We start from the raw sequence: 16,440 nt of genomic DNA on the forward strand, positions 1-16,440 counted from the left end.
AGACAGACAGACAGACAGGCAGGCAGTCAGCGATAGAGGGAGTGTGAGTGAGTTTATATGTCTATTTACATGTCAAGGTGAGTTCTCAATATCAGGTTAGTTTTTACGTTCAAATTGTCAGACCGTAGTTGATTTCATGAGATACGTTTGACCTGGTATTTACGTATATTTCTATGTAATGATCGACAGATATTTAAAACATTTTATAATAATATAAAATGCAAATTTATGAGATGACACCATGGAAACTAAATCTCAAATTTCAAAAGTCGAACTATTGCTTCATAAACGGAGGATTTCTGCGGCAAAATCACAATTCATTCTCGAAAAGATGATACCTGTACGCAAACCATGACTGTCTTAGAAAGATAAAAACATTACTGACGAAGAGAAATCTACATTATTGGAAAAGTACACCGGCATGAAAATGTGAAATTCAATGAAAGCAGGGAGATGCTGGTTGGGTATAAAAGGCACCCTACCTGCATGGGGTTCATTGTACCATAGACAGGGGACTCCATCCTACTGTCTATGACTTACTTAATGACCTACGCATGGAAACACCGTGAATAACTGCTCCTGAAAATCGATATCTATCTTTTCGGTACAGATAAATAAAGTTCTGTACCAACCGTGAACATGTTAATAGTTTGTGAATTTTGTGAATAGCCGTATTGGCGAAATGTTGTCTGATTTAATCGTATAGACAGTAGAGAAACTACTGTCAATGATTTCATGTTTCAGTTATCTGTTTCGGTACGCTGTCAGTTGCGTCCATTGCTGAGAGAAGTAGCCGTTGTGCATGTTAATCAGCTGTCAGTTACAAATAAAAGTGGTGCTCAGAAGGTGATAATGGTCACAGGATCATTAACGACATACTGGTACCGCAATCATAGACAGTGTAGGGGTAACTGACACAATGCAACGAAATCTCCAATAGGGCACTCTCCGAATTTTGATTTCGTGAAGGAGTAGGTTTTATCCTAGAGTACAACACCTACGCAACTTAAAACAGCACTTCACTTAATATATTTACAGCTACTCCCAGACTCTGGGATTTCGTCCAATGGCTCTAAGGTACAATGCAACTCGGGAACAAATATTCGGACTCTGTGTTTCTCACAATTCCTTTCTGGCCTATCGTTTGAGGGGCGCATTTCGAAGAAAAGTTTTCACCAGCTTAATTTTGTGAAAATTCAAAAAGTCAATTTTTCCCCGAGGGCTCAGAACAAGGATGGCGGCTACTTTGAATGTTCAGTATCTGTAAAATAGTGAGTAATTTGTTTCTCTAGTATCTTTTTTTACGGTGACCCCTCACTTGTACTCTCGATCTGGTAAGAGAATGGTTGAAAGCTTCCTTTGAGAAGTTTGCGCAAAAAGTTAATCTTTGAATTTCGAGGCGCGTACTACGTTACTTGTGTAACATGCGAAACTGCAATAAAATACTCGAGTCGATTTCAATGTGAATTCCTTCGCTATATTTTAAACATAAACTATAATCTTTGCAGACGATATACGATCAGACCATCTCTCTCTCTGTAATAGCAGTAAGGAAACGTTGAGTTATACAATTTTATTTTATTCATGTAAATACTTGTGCGATGAATGATATCATTTCTACAAAAGGTCAATCATTCCTGTTTTGGAACCTTACCTTCATGATGTACTATTTGGGAGATGTGCCAGTAATTTGTAAACTAAAGACATTACTGTAGATGGATTAGAATACATATAAATCAAAGAAGTGTACAGCTACCATGGTTACGTCATATTGACTTTTCAGTGGTGTTATCGATAAAATCTCCGATTTTCAATACAAAATAGAATATAACAATCAAAGAATGAGAAAGCGAAAGACACCTATTACAAACAATTGAAGTCAAGTAAAGCACACAATAGTTACCGAATAAATACCAAGGGAAAATAATTAGGGTTGCTCTAAGGTATGGACAATTAGATCTTGGGAGGGGGTGGTCAAAAACAGAAAAAAAGAATTTCAAAGCACAAAATTAAGAAAGAAATCTTCAGACTAGTTTGCAAAAAAATAAAATATCAGAACGCAAAAAAATGATAAATCTAACGATTTATTTAGAAAAAAATAAGCACATCATGACTCACTTGAAAAAATTTTCAAAAAATCTTACAATTGTAAAATAATATTCACAATCTGACTGTGACCACCCCCACCTCCCAAAATCTATGGTCAGTCCCTAATCAGGTCACATGCTTTCCAATACAGTAATTTCAAATGCAGATGTTACGAAATAAGATGGAGAAAAAATGTCTGTTTTCTTAAATTTGTCGTTGTCTGTTCTGATTGGTTCAAAATGAGCATTGTAATAAAGCAACGCTGAAGAATCACAGTTTGTTTAAATGACCAGAACTATTATCTTTCACTTACAGATAAGATTCTGTGATATGTTGACATGGAACGAACATTGAAGAAATTTGAAGTGCCGGAGAATTGATTTTCATAGAAATGTGTTGAATAAATATGAGCATTCTGAGTAAGGCCTTTTGGAAATTTCAGAAAATTCTCACATAATAGAAAAGAATATGGTAAAGATGCTTTATACATTAGTATCGATCACAAGTTGTAAAGCAGTAAATTTCAACACAACTATAATTGTCCCCGTCAAAAGCGAACGGTTTTACTAACCCTACAGATCCTTACGTCTCAGACGTCTTGGTAATTTTATTGGTATGAATCTACACGTTTGTTGTTTTATAGCAGCTCATACTATTTGTCAAATTCTTCGCTGAATTGTCACAGCACATTCTTTTCAGGCGAAAGCTAAAGAATTTTTCTCACAACACACTATTGAATTTTGAATGTTACATGGAGGTACGCTCCATCAAAGATACCAGGAAGTGACGTCATGTTAGGGAAATTATCAATGTCCCATTAAAGGGCCAGTAATGCTGACTTTTAATGATTTTTGTTCATTATTTTTATTTTGTATATCAATTGCAACTTCTTATTCTACTCCCAAAAGAATGTTGAAGCACTCACTATTTAGCTTGTCATCTTAGCATCTATATGTGTCAAATGTACTGTTATTGTTTACATTTTAATTGTAGTCTGGACCAGAATTCAATTTTCAGCAATTACGATGCAGTTTACACACTTACTGGCTGAGTTGACAAGCTGAACACTGTGTATATCAACATGCTTTGAGTAGGTTGACATTCAAAAACAAAAATGGTGAAAAAAATTTCAAAAGTTGGCATTACTGGTCCTTTAAGTTAACATACAGAAAATGGCTAAAACGGAACAATGTTGATTTGTGTTGTAATCTACCACCGTGGCGTTTGGACACTTCACACACACACACACACTTCAAACTTTTGAGGCGAGTTTCGAATCTACTCATCACCAAGTACATAAGTGTAATTATGTAAGTGTGTTGATACCTGATGTGTCGGTCACTTGACCATTATACGAGAATGCAGTTTTCAGCGCGGAACGGAATTGCCGATATTTGAACGCGTATATGATCGGGTTGACGGTACAGTTACAGAATATCAAGATAGCTGTAAAAGTTATTACATCTGTGCTATGGTATCGCACTGTGTCAATGTTATACAAGACAAAATATATCTGATTCGGAGTCCAGCAGATAGCAAATGCGGCAAAGACGAGACACAGGGTCTTGTAAATGTTGTTTCGCGCACGCGTGATGGAATCGTCTTGCGGGTTCGATGTCGGTTGGTCGGTGATGTTTGGCGATGGTTTAGGAGGTGGCGGAAACTTCGCTTTAAGTTTCAGTTCCATGCCGATTCGGATGTATACGAACAACATGACACACATTGGTATCAGGTACTGAACCAGGAACGAGGCTGCGCCTACGATGGCCTGCGTAGCAGCGCTAACATTGGCACGTATACAAATATTACCAACCCTTACAATCAAAAGACAACCATATGTGGTGAAAACGAACGCTATCACCCAACTGACAACCACAAAAGAACATGCCTTTTTAATGTTGAAGTAAGCAACATATTTTAGAGGGTACATAATTGCAAAATATCGCTCCACCGTTAGCGCTACCAAATTGTACGTTGAAGCGTTGAAACAGGCAAACATGACATATCTTGACACCCAGACACGGCAGAGTAAATCACCGGCGAAGTTACCAGGAATGTGGCTAACAGGTATCACGTGCTGTAAGCAAATGACCAAGGATGAAATAAAATCAATGACAGCTTGTGAGCAGACGAAAAAATTCATTAGTGTTCGCAGACGTTTCACACGATAGAAGACGAAAAAGACGAGAGAGTTGTTGACAATGCCTACAGCGCCAACAACGACGATGATTGCGCGAACTTTCTTTTCGTAGGTGGTTGTTTTCTCGATCAATCCCGAAGCGTCCTCGCCCCTTGTATCGTTGAAGTCGTACAAGCTCATGGTTCTTTGTACGTTAGTCAAATCTTCAATGGATCAAAACAACGGAGCTTGGTTTTTTTCCTGCAAGTAACACAACCATTAATATGTTTAAAACATCACTGATGAAGTCATCTCTCATTATTGCTGCAATTTGTTAATCTTGACTCAAACATATTTTGGCATATATCGCAGAAAGTATATTGTCTGCTTTGATGTCCCAAATCCAGTGACACTTGCTAGCTGCAATTCCGCTCTGCGCCTACTAGCTACGCGGCCCATATACTTGTGTATATTATACACACGTCTATGGGCCGCGTAGACGCATAGCGGAATTGCAGCCAGAAAGTGACTGTGTCCCAAAAACATTATTACATCACAGCGCTGTAGGAGTTTACCAACGATGATTCGTTGTATGCCCGAATCAATGTGTAATAGCAGATAATTAATGTATTACGCGATATCAGTACGAAGAGTTTCAAAATCTTCTGTTTTGACACGAAAGTTTCACACATCTTAAAGAGTCTGTCTCGCCAAGAACAGCAACTGTTAAAATCACTCTCTATGCCTTGTAGTCAAGTTCTACCCACGCATATATGGCGTGGTGAGCTGTAGTTAGTTTAATATCAGCAAGTAAAAGTTGTAAGTGGGTGTGCCCTCCAAAGCCGACTCAGTCGATTTTTTTCGCCGTTTTGATGTTCATACGAAGGTTATTTGAGTTTTTCAAACCTCTGAAAGCTCACCAAGATAATAACTGTGAATTGCGAGGGCTTCAGTCAGAGAATGTACATACTGCTGCACTTCCTCACTCAGTACTCGTTCTTATCCAGTGACCAAGGGTTAAATGCTGTTCATTTGCAGCTTTAATTGATAGATTTGTCTTTCGTCTTTCAAGGCGAGAAATTTCGCGATAATTGGTTATTTCTTTGACTTCAATTTCGCGTACTTTTTCGAAATGTTCTTTAGTTGTTAAAACATATTTCCACCACGGTTTGCTGTGCCGCCGACGGTTTCAAACCAGCAGTGATCGATCAAAGGCGTGTTTTGCAGCATCTAATTTTACCAGTATAGTAGTTGAAAATTCTAAAATATACCTTGTACCATGAATCTGTATCGATATCTGTTGTTTACTAGTTTACGCAAAATAGGGCCTACCAGTAGCTGCAGTAGTACCAGCATAGGCTGCCAAACCGGTTTGATCGATGGATCTAAGAACCTCTTGAATTAATGAGAGTGACGTACCGCCATTTGTCAGAGTCGCGTCTCGAAGTCAACTAAATGTGGCAGCAAGAGCAAAGACTGATCCGTAATATGATTGACATGCCAGTTTGCCAAGCTATCTGATACCTCAGTCCCTCATTGCCACCTAATTGATGTCCCCTTAATTTGAGAGATTTGTCGCACCTCTATCCAGGCGAGAAAGTTAAAGCTCCATAAGCTGTATCTTTTGGCTATTTTTTCAGAACTTTTGTTTTGTGGTTTCCCTACATTTTCTGCATTGAATCCCTACACTGTAATTTAATGCCAAGTATTTAGCATATCAACACAACCTATATGAGTATAATCTCCATTGTTATTGTTGAAAATTGTATTCAAGTCCGGACTAGAATTGATTTGTAAACAATAAACAATGATCACTACACTGTGTCGACATACAAGGCTTGAGCTGTGTTGACAAAAAGAATACTTGAAATTTCAGCATGACAAATGGATTAGGGTCAGACACGGTAGTTGATATACAGAAGCAGAAAACTAAAAAAACTTGCCACAAGTTACAGCCTATGTCCCTTTAAAGAGTATTTAACATATTTTTCAAAGTCGATGTACCCTATTTCACCTTACAATACATAGTAGGCATATTGACGCATTTTACTTTTGAAATTTCATGAATTACCGCAAACCCTTAGTCAACGTGACAGGAAGAGCAAAGTCTGTTACCGTTCGTCTATGATTAACAAATCTGTTTGTCGAGTAATACACATTGTCACCAAGGCAACGTCCAACCGGTCCCACCTGTTTTGTTTCCAGTCAGCCAGATAAAACAACTCGTGACATATCTGAAAATTTAATTTTATCAAATGAATGCGGGAAATGCGCAACACGATCATCCTCGCAAAAACATGCCATCATATGATGAGTCTGAAGATTAACCGTCGCTCACATCCATGGCGATAACTGCCTTTACTTTAGTATGATGCTGCTTGCTGATACTTTGTTGCTTGACCTTGGCGTTGCGTCCGCTAGACTTTTGATTTTAGCTTTATTTGTCAATCAGATTTCAGAAGTGCCGCGATATCTCATTTACATATCATACATATCAATATTACGACGTGCGACGTCATTCGTCCGTGATCCACAATATGCATCGGAGTCTCAACCTGTAGGCGAAGTACACATTTCGAGCGTCGTTTACATTTCGCATTGATACAATGTCAAAACAACTCCCGATGAAGGCTTTCAGAGGATACTGCTTTGGGTATAACCCAGACTCTTTAACTTTTTCGATATACTAATAAACGGTTACATTTATGGGACATAAAATCAAATATTAACAAACACTGAATAAAACTACACATTATGAGCCTATAGATTGGGCCTACAGCAGTATAGATTTACACGCTATTCTCAGAGCAACAAATAAGTGAAAGCAAAATTGGGATAGTTACCATAAAATGAAACTGGTAGAGATTGAAACCAAATCAAAGATAACAAAGCAGCAATTCTGAGATCTGAAATAAATAAAGAAAGAAATAGAGTTTTAAATACTTACAGGGGTTAGTTGGTGTCGTTGAAATAAGCCGAGCAACGGAAACGCCACCGACTCTGTGAATCAGCCAAACATTCTTTCTCAGGTGTTTATGTGCAAGAATAGAATTATACGACAAGACAACGGTATACTCGGTACAAAAGACTTAACAAGAGAAGACATGCAAAAAAAATAGTCAAACCAGGGGTGGATGGCACCCGGTTTAAAAACAAAACCGCCAAGAATACAAATGTAAAGTTATTCAACGATTAGATTAAAGTTGTGTCGTTGAAAGATCAGAAAGAGATGCTCACAAATTTCATTTACGTCACGTTCAATGATACTATACTGTAACGCCCTCCATTAGGGACTGGTCAGTTTCTTCAGCCTGGGGAGGGGGGCGGTGGATTCATGGGGGGGGGTCACCCTGTTTTTGACTTTGGTGATAGGGGGGGTCACCATGTTTTTGAAATGCCCAATAGGGGTGGTCAGTGTGTTTTTGAATTTTAACACAGGCTCATCATTGCCTAAAATGCTAGTGTCAGCCACAAATTTCATCATTCAGTTGTATTTTTCGGCACGCCCTTCGGGCGCGTAACTTTAATAATCAGTCATACTTTTCAGCACGCCCAACTTTAACATATCAAGCATACATATATCAGAGATATCTGTATGTTCAATATTTTTCAGCGTGCTCTTCAAGCTCATTACTTTAATATATCAGACATTTTTCAGCACGCCCTTCAGGTGCATGACTTTAATATACAAGGCATATACATCAGAGATATCAGGATGTTTCATATTTTTCAGCGCGCCCTTCGGGCGCCGTACTTTAATAAATCAGAGATATATGTCAGAGATATCTTGATGTTTGCTAAGTGAAAGTGTATACCGTTATGAAATCTGCATTTCATATGAAAAGCATGACAAATTCCTGATACTTCTCTGTTCTCTCTATGAGAATTCAGTATGAGAAAGCAACATGCACTATTATTTCACAATATATATTTGATACAGTGACTTATTTTAGAGATAGAAAAATGACAAGATATCTTTCCTTCTCATTGATGCAATTATTTTCCTGTGTGTCTCAGGTTTTCTGTACAAAGATGCTTTTTTATGAACAAAATAACAGTTAAAAAAGGCAGTTTTTGTCATTATTAGCTGTGCTTTTATGGTTTCAATGTTACAAGAAAAGGTCCTCTCAGACACTGTACACATCAGATTTGGCTAAAAAAGCTCTCTATGGCTCCTCAGGAGATTTAATCGGATGGTTGGCAAGTCTTAACACCTATCAAAGTTCTTGATTCATTGCTTTTCCTTTGATATTAATGACTGACATCCATTTCTGTACAACAGTTCAGGACATCTGGTTAAAGAGCATAGAAAGTGTGAAATACATTCACAGCTCATTCAAAATACAGCTCATTCAAAATGTACTGTATTCAAACTTTAAGATTGACACTTTTAAATTCCTATCTTACAACTGACATGTCAACAATTTCATTAAAACATAGAATGACTATTTAAAATATAAATATATGTAAAACGTAAATATTAGATACATATATATATAATTTATGTCCACCTTTTGTTTTACCTATGTCGCGCGGTGGGGGGTCACCCTGTTTTCGAAATTTGGAATAGGGGGGTCACCCTGTTTTCAAAATTTGGAATAGGGGGGTCAGCCACTTTTTGACGTCGGCAAAAAATAATCCACCGCCCCCCCCCCCAGGCCGAAGAAACTGACCACTCCCTTAAGTAGAGAAATCATCTTCTGGAAATCATCAAGTCGCTCTGACCACTATGAAATGATTGAAACTCGCAAACTTAAATCGTTCACGTCAGAGAAAGCGTACGTCTTAATATTAATGTCAAACTGTTGATTAATGTGTGAAGCCTAAAAGTAGCGGAATCGAGAATACTTTAATTTAAAATCTCACGACACATTTTTTCGTCAAATTAAATTTTGATGAAAAATGAGGTGAGAGACAGTCCTACTTGTGGACTTTGAAACTCAGAAGAAGCCATGTAATATCTGTATTAAGATTGCTCAATAGGCAAGATTTTTTGAACTGCTTTAAATTGTAAGACTTCTTCCGTCAGAAAACACGCAAATTGTATATTGTGCGACATGAGATTACCATGTTTGTGTCCCTTCCCTCAAAGAAAGGAAAAATATGTGAATTTATATGCTGATAGTCCAGAAATATCAACTTCAAAGCGGTCGATTTTCCCATGAAAAATTGTCTCTTGCAATTTTCACAGAAAAAATACCAACTTTAAAGCGGTCGGTTTTCCCATGAAAAATTGTCTCTTGCAATATTCGCAGAAAGAAGATGTGTCTTCGCGATTGAAAATATATGCGCCATTGCCAAACTAGTTTTCTTTCAATTGTAAAGTGCTCGACAAGCAAAGCAAAGTTTGACCAAATTCTGTCATTTCTACGAGAAACTGTTTACACGATGTGACAATAATAAATAAAGCGTCAGACGTTTTCACTATATGATTTAAGGTCTTCAGCATATTCGAAGTTTTTTTATCAGTCGGAAATCACGTTTCTGCTTGCACTTCGATAGAAGTATTTGACTTGCCGCAGAGAAGACGAAATATCGAAATGTCCTTGCAAAGCTCTTGAACAAAGCAGCAGATTCAATCCTCAGTACGAAAACTGTAAGAGCTATAAGAACAATCATGAAATACTCATAGATGTTTATCCAATGCATGCAATCTTATAAGAAAATCTCTCACCTTAACCTCGAAACGCATAAACGGAATGACGAAGGCAAATTGGACGTTAGGGAATTCTACACGTCTATGTATTTTGTAAATGGCTCGCACAAGTTGCTGTGATAACTGATATACAAATGATAGTCCAATCAGAAATGCCATCATGGATTGTATAATTTCTGATTGCACACAGTACGTAGGTACATGAATGTACATATGTATTTATATGTATACATACATATGTACATATTTATGTGTGTATCTTAATTCATAAGTACATTCATTGGAAGGCGGGAGCGAACATCTTCGCAGGGCTGGGATTTAGGAGAAATATCATTGAATAGCGCTGGAATTGATGACGACTTCTCAAACTATCACAAGATAGTGAGTCCCAAGCTTTAAACATGGACGGCTGTTGTTTTGACTCCAATACGACAATTTATGTGTCACCATACATCCAGCCCCTCGATGCAAGATCAGAGTACTGTTTGTAGAATCATATATGATATATCATTGTACACACGTCTTTTTGAGGCAACGATATCCATTTGGTGTATTTTGCCTGACTTAATTTCATACATAAGTACGTGTGTGTCGCAACTGACGGCAAGTGCATGGTCAGCGATAAATCTCTTGAGTGGGGATTCACCGTGTGCAGACGTCCAATATAAGTAAATACCATTTCAATATTGCTGCATTCCTGTGCGCTGCTTGTTCACATATAATGTTGATAGCGATAGAGATACACGTCAGGGTGATAAAATGAATACCAGAATTTCCAACAGGGCTGAAGGAATATAAAACACATGAAACTAAAATAAAACATTCAGTCCATAGACAGTAGAAAATCTTTTTTTGAGGGTCTATATTCAATCTGAGTGTTTTGCTCTTGGATTCGTCTGTGATCACTCTGTTGAAAGGTAATGCTAGCCTCAAAACAGAAAGTTTATTAAACTTAATTTTTTTCATCGTATAGCCTACGTGTTAAGCTAACCCCCCCCCCCAAAAACACCCAAACAAACATAGTACCGGATTGTCACATAGCATATTTGACAGGCTGTTGCAATATTAAACAAAATCTCTCTCTCTCTCTCTCTCTCTCTCTCTCTCTCTCTCTCTCTCTCTCTCTCTCTCATGCACATTTCTGTCCTACACACTTATATTCAACAGTATCTTACCATGCTCATCCTGTTTGCCATCGAAACATTCAAATTCTAGCAAGTACTGACGTCATTCTGAATTATCCACGAAGCTCTAGAAAATACAATAAAATATTGCTCAAGGAACCTGCAATCAACCAAACTTTGGTGATTGATTCACCAGCGTGTCCGAGTAAGTCATCTCGTCCTTGCGATGTGTCAGGTTGTTCCAAATCACTTTCATCAGTGACATCTGCGCAGTAAAACAACTGTTTGTCAGAACATTGGTTTGAATGCCCACTTTTCTCTGTGCATTACGTGCACAAAATCATTTACAACAGTTAACATCTACCGAAAAATGTTTGTCTGAAAATTGCTTAAAGACACACCTCTCTCTGTGAACTATAAAGCACGAATACCACGATGATACGCTACTTGCAGAATTGCTTACAGTGTGTGAACGGAAAAGAAAATCAGAAGTTGGAACGATGACATTTGCTTTTCTACAGTTTCAGGGTTTTTTTCGTGACTATGCGACTACTCACAATTCAGCTCAAAGAGCCGCTGTTTTAGATGTCAAATTCACTGAAGGGAGCAAACATGTGCTGTGTTGAGTTGAATCACATCAGACAGAGAAATGACCGATAAACAACCCTGGCTGCTTGGACGAATGTATGTATGTATGTATGTATGTATGTATGTATGTATGTATGTATGTATGTATGTATGTATGTATGTATGTATGTATGTATGTATGTATGTGTGTGTGTGTGTGCGTGCGTGCGTGCGTGCATGTATATATGCATCTATCTATCTATCTATCTATCTATCTATCTATCTATCTATCTATCTATCTATCTATGTATATTTGTATCTATGTATCTATATATCTATGTATCCGTACGTATCTATGTATCTGTATGTATAATAATCGCAATCATACCAATCCATAATCCAATAACACTAGGTCAAAATTTGTAAGACAATAGTGTAAACATAGACACAAAACAGCACAGAACAGACAGTAAATAGACGGTACACAAACAAAGTCAAATTCATGAAAGAAAGATATATGGACCTCTGGCCAAAAGACCAAGAAGTGATGTCAGGTGTTTCGAAAATAGTAAGCGCATCCTGCCCCACATGTGGCACCCGCCATATATCAGTAGTAAAGTAAACGTGGGCAACTGGGATGAAGTAAGAATTTACACCCCATTTTATTCATTTATCTACATGAAGCGAAGGAAAAATTAACCATCCATGTAACTAAAGTATAACCCTGACCTATATACGAACTCACGCACGCGCAGCAGTGCATTGTCCTGAACTAAGCGGGGAAATTCCCTGCTGAGTCACACACAACATGTTTATACATGTACGGGAAATTCCGTGTGAGTCATCACCATCAAACTAGCCTATATAAAGGACCCCTGTTGTCAGTCCGGCCGGCCGTCGCGGAGTCTAGCTGATGTTGAACACGAGAGTTCCTATCGGTGCGAACTTGTTCACCTGATAGATAAAATTTTAGTAATTTCCTCTGAACTTAAATGTGACGGAAGACCATTACTTCAAATAATATGAGACGTTTCAGATGAATGGTACTGATATCTAAAGTGTTCACTCTTTTATCTCTACGTACAAATGTAGTTCCTAAGTCGTTCTCTATTCTATTCCCACCAACAAAACATTCAATACTCATTTCCCTCCCCGATCTTTATCAATACTTATGATAATATCACAAGTTGTTCTGTTATCTGTTTTCATAGCATAATATCCAACCAAATCGTCAAACTCGTCTCCAGTAGCTAACTTTACACATCTAATGAGAACTGTACCATGTTGAAGTATTTTCATATTATCTGTCATCTGTTGATTTACAGTCTGTAAAGTGAGAACAGCTGCCTCATCACCGACACTTTTAAGACCCAGTTTCTTTAAAGTTGTGTCCCAAAATAATCTAACTGGAACTCCGCTAGCTGTATACGAGCAATAATTCTCCCCCTCATTTATCCACCTTCTTAATGTATTATCTGCCTTCATTATTGTATTAAGAGGACTAATTTTAAGATGAATTGGTATACCAAGAAGTGCAATGTATGGATTTGTAGGAGTAAGCCAACTACGAAAATCTAACAATTTATATTTGTTTCATTGCTATCAAAATAAATCACATTCGGAGTTCCTGGTGGTTCAGCAACACCTCCTGCAATTTCACTATCCAATATATCTAAGATGTTACGCGGCACATTATAAGGCATGAATTTCTGACTAGCTGAATCCCATGTCAGAGCAAAAGGAGTAGAATCATTCGAAGCCTTTGTGGCGTCAATTACAGTTTCATCAATGTCTTTAAGTTCGGAAAATTCTACAGCATGTTCGTGGGGTGGCGCCGCGGCATTGGCTAAAACGAAATATTTTTCGCGGTCTTTATAACGAAGGACGTAATCCTTATTATGATTAGCAGCCATCTTAGTATTATTGTTAACTTTAACATCACTCAGATCTTCAAGCTCAAGATTTTGCATACGAATTGTACCTAGACCGAAGCCACTTGGATCAGACATACTCCGTAGGGACCTATATACAGTGAAAATTAAAATAATACCTTGTAATATACACAACCATGGCTTCAGCTATAGGAATGACAGTTCTCGGTGCTGTATTAAATGCAACGGCGTTCACAGGAGGAAATATTATCGGACAAAAGCTTTCTGGTAATGGTGACGCTCTTATTGAAGAGAAAATTCGACATGATAAAGCATTAGAAAAATTTGAACATGATCGCAATGTCTGGTCAGAAAAAGATTACTCCAGGCTGACTGGGAAAGAGAAAATCAGGCAAAGGACGCGCATGCTGCGGCAGAATTAAGAGATACAGATGCAGAAATCCTGGAAGAAGCAGAAGCGGTGCAAAGCCGTTCCGAAGGGGCAGTTCAATTCTCAGATTATTATCAACCCAGTCCTGAGCAAAAGAATATGAGATGATCTATATTGCTGGAGGATTGGTCGTGGGATGGTTTATCTTCCGATAGGGTTACACCGGTAGGGGCCCGCTTCGGGACTACAATAATTCAATACAAAAGCTAATTGGCCAGTTATTGAAATCGATCATGTTCCCATCCTGATCTGTTATCCAGATATGCATTGAATTCATGTAATCTCCCCCTTTTCTCAATGGCATAGAAATTGCTCCGTTTTTAAAATCGTAAGTAACCTTTTCACTTATTTCTCTCGTATCCCGGATGGGAAGTATTTGTAAACAGTTCGATACTTTCCCCTGTATGTATCCTCCGGAGGCACCCGAACCAAATGAAACATAATTTCCAGTAACATCGACTACATCTGAATGAACTATATATTTAGTGACTGTTAAGAAATCCACTTTCTTCGGACTCATAGTACTTTTATAACTGGGTTGTTCTCAGGTTATCTGAAAAGCCGACGACGTTGGCGAAGCTACCTGTGGCATTGAAATAGACTTTAATATCTTTAGCCAAAGTTAGATAAACATGGTTTGTCGGCAGATGTTTTTCAAAATTAATTTTTTGCTTCACCCGATTGCTTTGTTTAACGTATCGATATTGTAGTTACCTGGACGTATTGATTTAGTCTTCTTCGGTTGGTCACCTTCTTGATATTTTAGTACATTATTTGTTGATGTTATGTTATGCCATGAATTATATAGTCCGCACTCTAGCAGTCTTATCTTCGTAAACTGTGTCGTGTCAATGCAAGGGTAAAAATTAACAGTGACTGGTTCACCTGTTTGGCTTTCAATCCAAATGATCATTGTTGTACGTTGTATATATTACTAAGTATAAGTGTTCGATGAATATTATTATTATTCCAAAGGTGCCCATTACACAGTATAAGGTTCTGCAGGAATAATATTTTTCTGTTCAAGGAGATCTTTGGTCGCAACCGCGGCAGCAGTCGCACCGCCTAATTTTGCCAAGCGAGTTAAATTTGGTCGACTTGGATCGCCAACCTCTATTTTCAGAAATTTGCTGGAGATCATAAGATATCCCATCGCAAGTCCTGCGATTACAATACCATCGTACATTGTGTTTACAACTGTTTTAATATCCATGATTGCTGACTAGTATATAAAATAAAAAATAAAATAAAAAATATGGGAGTTAATCCATCTCATACAATGTAGAGGAGCTGGGAACACCCCCCTCTCCCTCCCCCTCCCCTCCCCTCGGAACTGTTCTGGAGGGAGCCGCTACGGGCTCTGTTTTTTTCGCTTTCTGAAGCGGTTCCCGCGGTTTCCGGGGAGGACAGGGGGTATGCCGAGCACGCCCCCAATATAGCCCTAATGCAGTCAATGAAACTCCCACAATTCCTAAAACAAGATAACATTTATTATACCAGCGTGAATTATTATCACACTGTTCTTTCATTGTAGGCGGTAGGTCTGCTACCGCATCGATCCCCTCCCCCCCCTCCCCCTCCATTGCTTTTAGTTTCTTCTCCCTGTTTTGCCTGTCCATTCCGCTAGTCGCTTGCCCGCAGCAACTCTCCCTGGATTCTTCGTCGGTAACGTCATTTTCTCTATGTTGCGCTGTGTCGGAGGTGCCGGTGTTGGTGGTAGGATCGTCCCTGACGGAGTCCCTGGCGGAGCCGTTTGCTGAGTCGGTGAAGTTGAATCCATTTATTTCAGGTACTATATTAAACCCGATTTTTTTAAAATTTAATGTTTACCCGTAATTAAACCGGTGGAAATTAGAGCAATCACGGGCCCCCACGTGTAAGCTATCCGTCCTGATAATCGTTTTATTTCACTGTTTAAAATAAAATCCTTTTTAAGATCAGTGGCATAGTTATCTCGATCATCGATTGGAACTACCTGACTGATTGCGCGGGCTCCTAGATCTATGAAACTTTGAGTGATGGTATCACTTATAAGAGAACTGTATTTCGCTTCGTACATTTTGAAGGCTTTAACCACCGTTTCATCTTTCCATTTTTCTACGTCAGCAACTGAAATCTCCTTACCAAAAAATAACTTACTTTGACCACTTGCGATGACACAGAGTATTTTTTCACGTTTCGTCTCTATTATGGATCGATTATTGTCCGAAGGCACCGAAGGCGCCGAAGCCCCTTCGGAATGCGCTGTCGTATTTGCCGCTGCCGATGTCTTTATTAAATTCTCCATTGTTTGCAGTATGTTATCTATTCTTAGTAAAAAATAAAAATTCGTTTAAACCTGAATCCGAAATAAAGTATTAACATAGTCTGGAATGTTAGTACGATTCCGAAGTATGGAAAATTCTCCTCCATTTAAATCTATATGTATATAGAAACACGAATAATGAGTACAGACTTATTCCAGTTGCTTTTCAATTGAATAAGACGAGCGTACCGACAGTACAGCATGCTGATATTCCTTCCAAACCTAATGGAGGAATAAAACCTATTCTCATGGACTTAGA

The sequence above is a fragment of the Ptychodera flava genome, chromosome 19 (genome assembly GCF_041260155.1).
Source record: "Ptychodera flava strain L36383 chromosome 19, AS_Pfla_20210202, whole genome shotgun sequence".
Lineage (NCBI taxonomy): Eukaryota > Metazoa > Hemichordata > Enteropneusta > Ptychoderidae > Ptychodera > Ptychodera flava.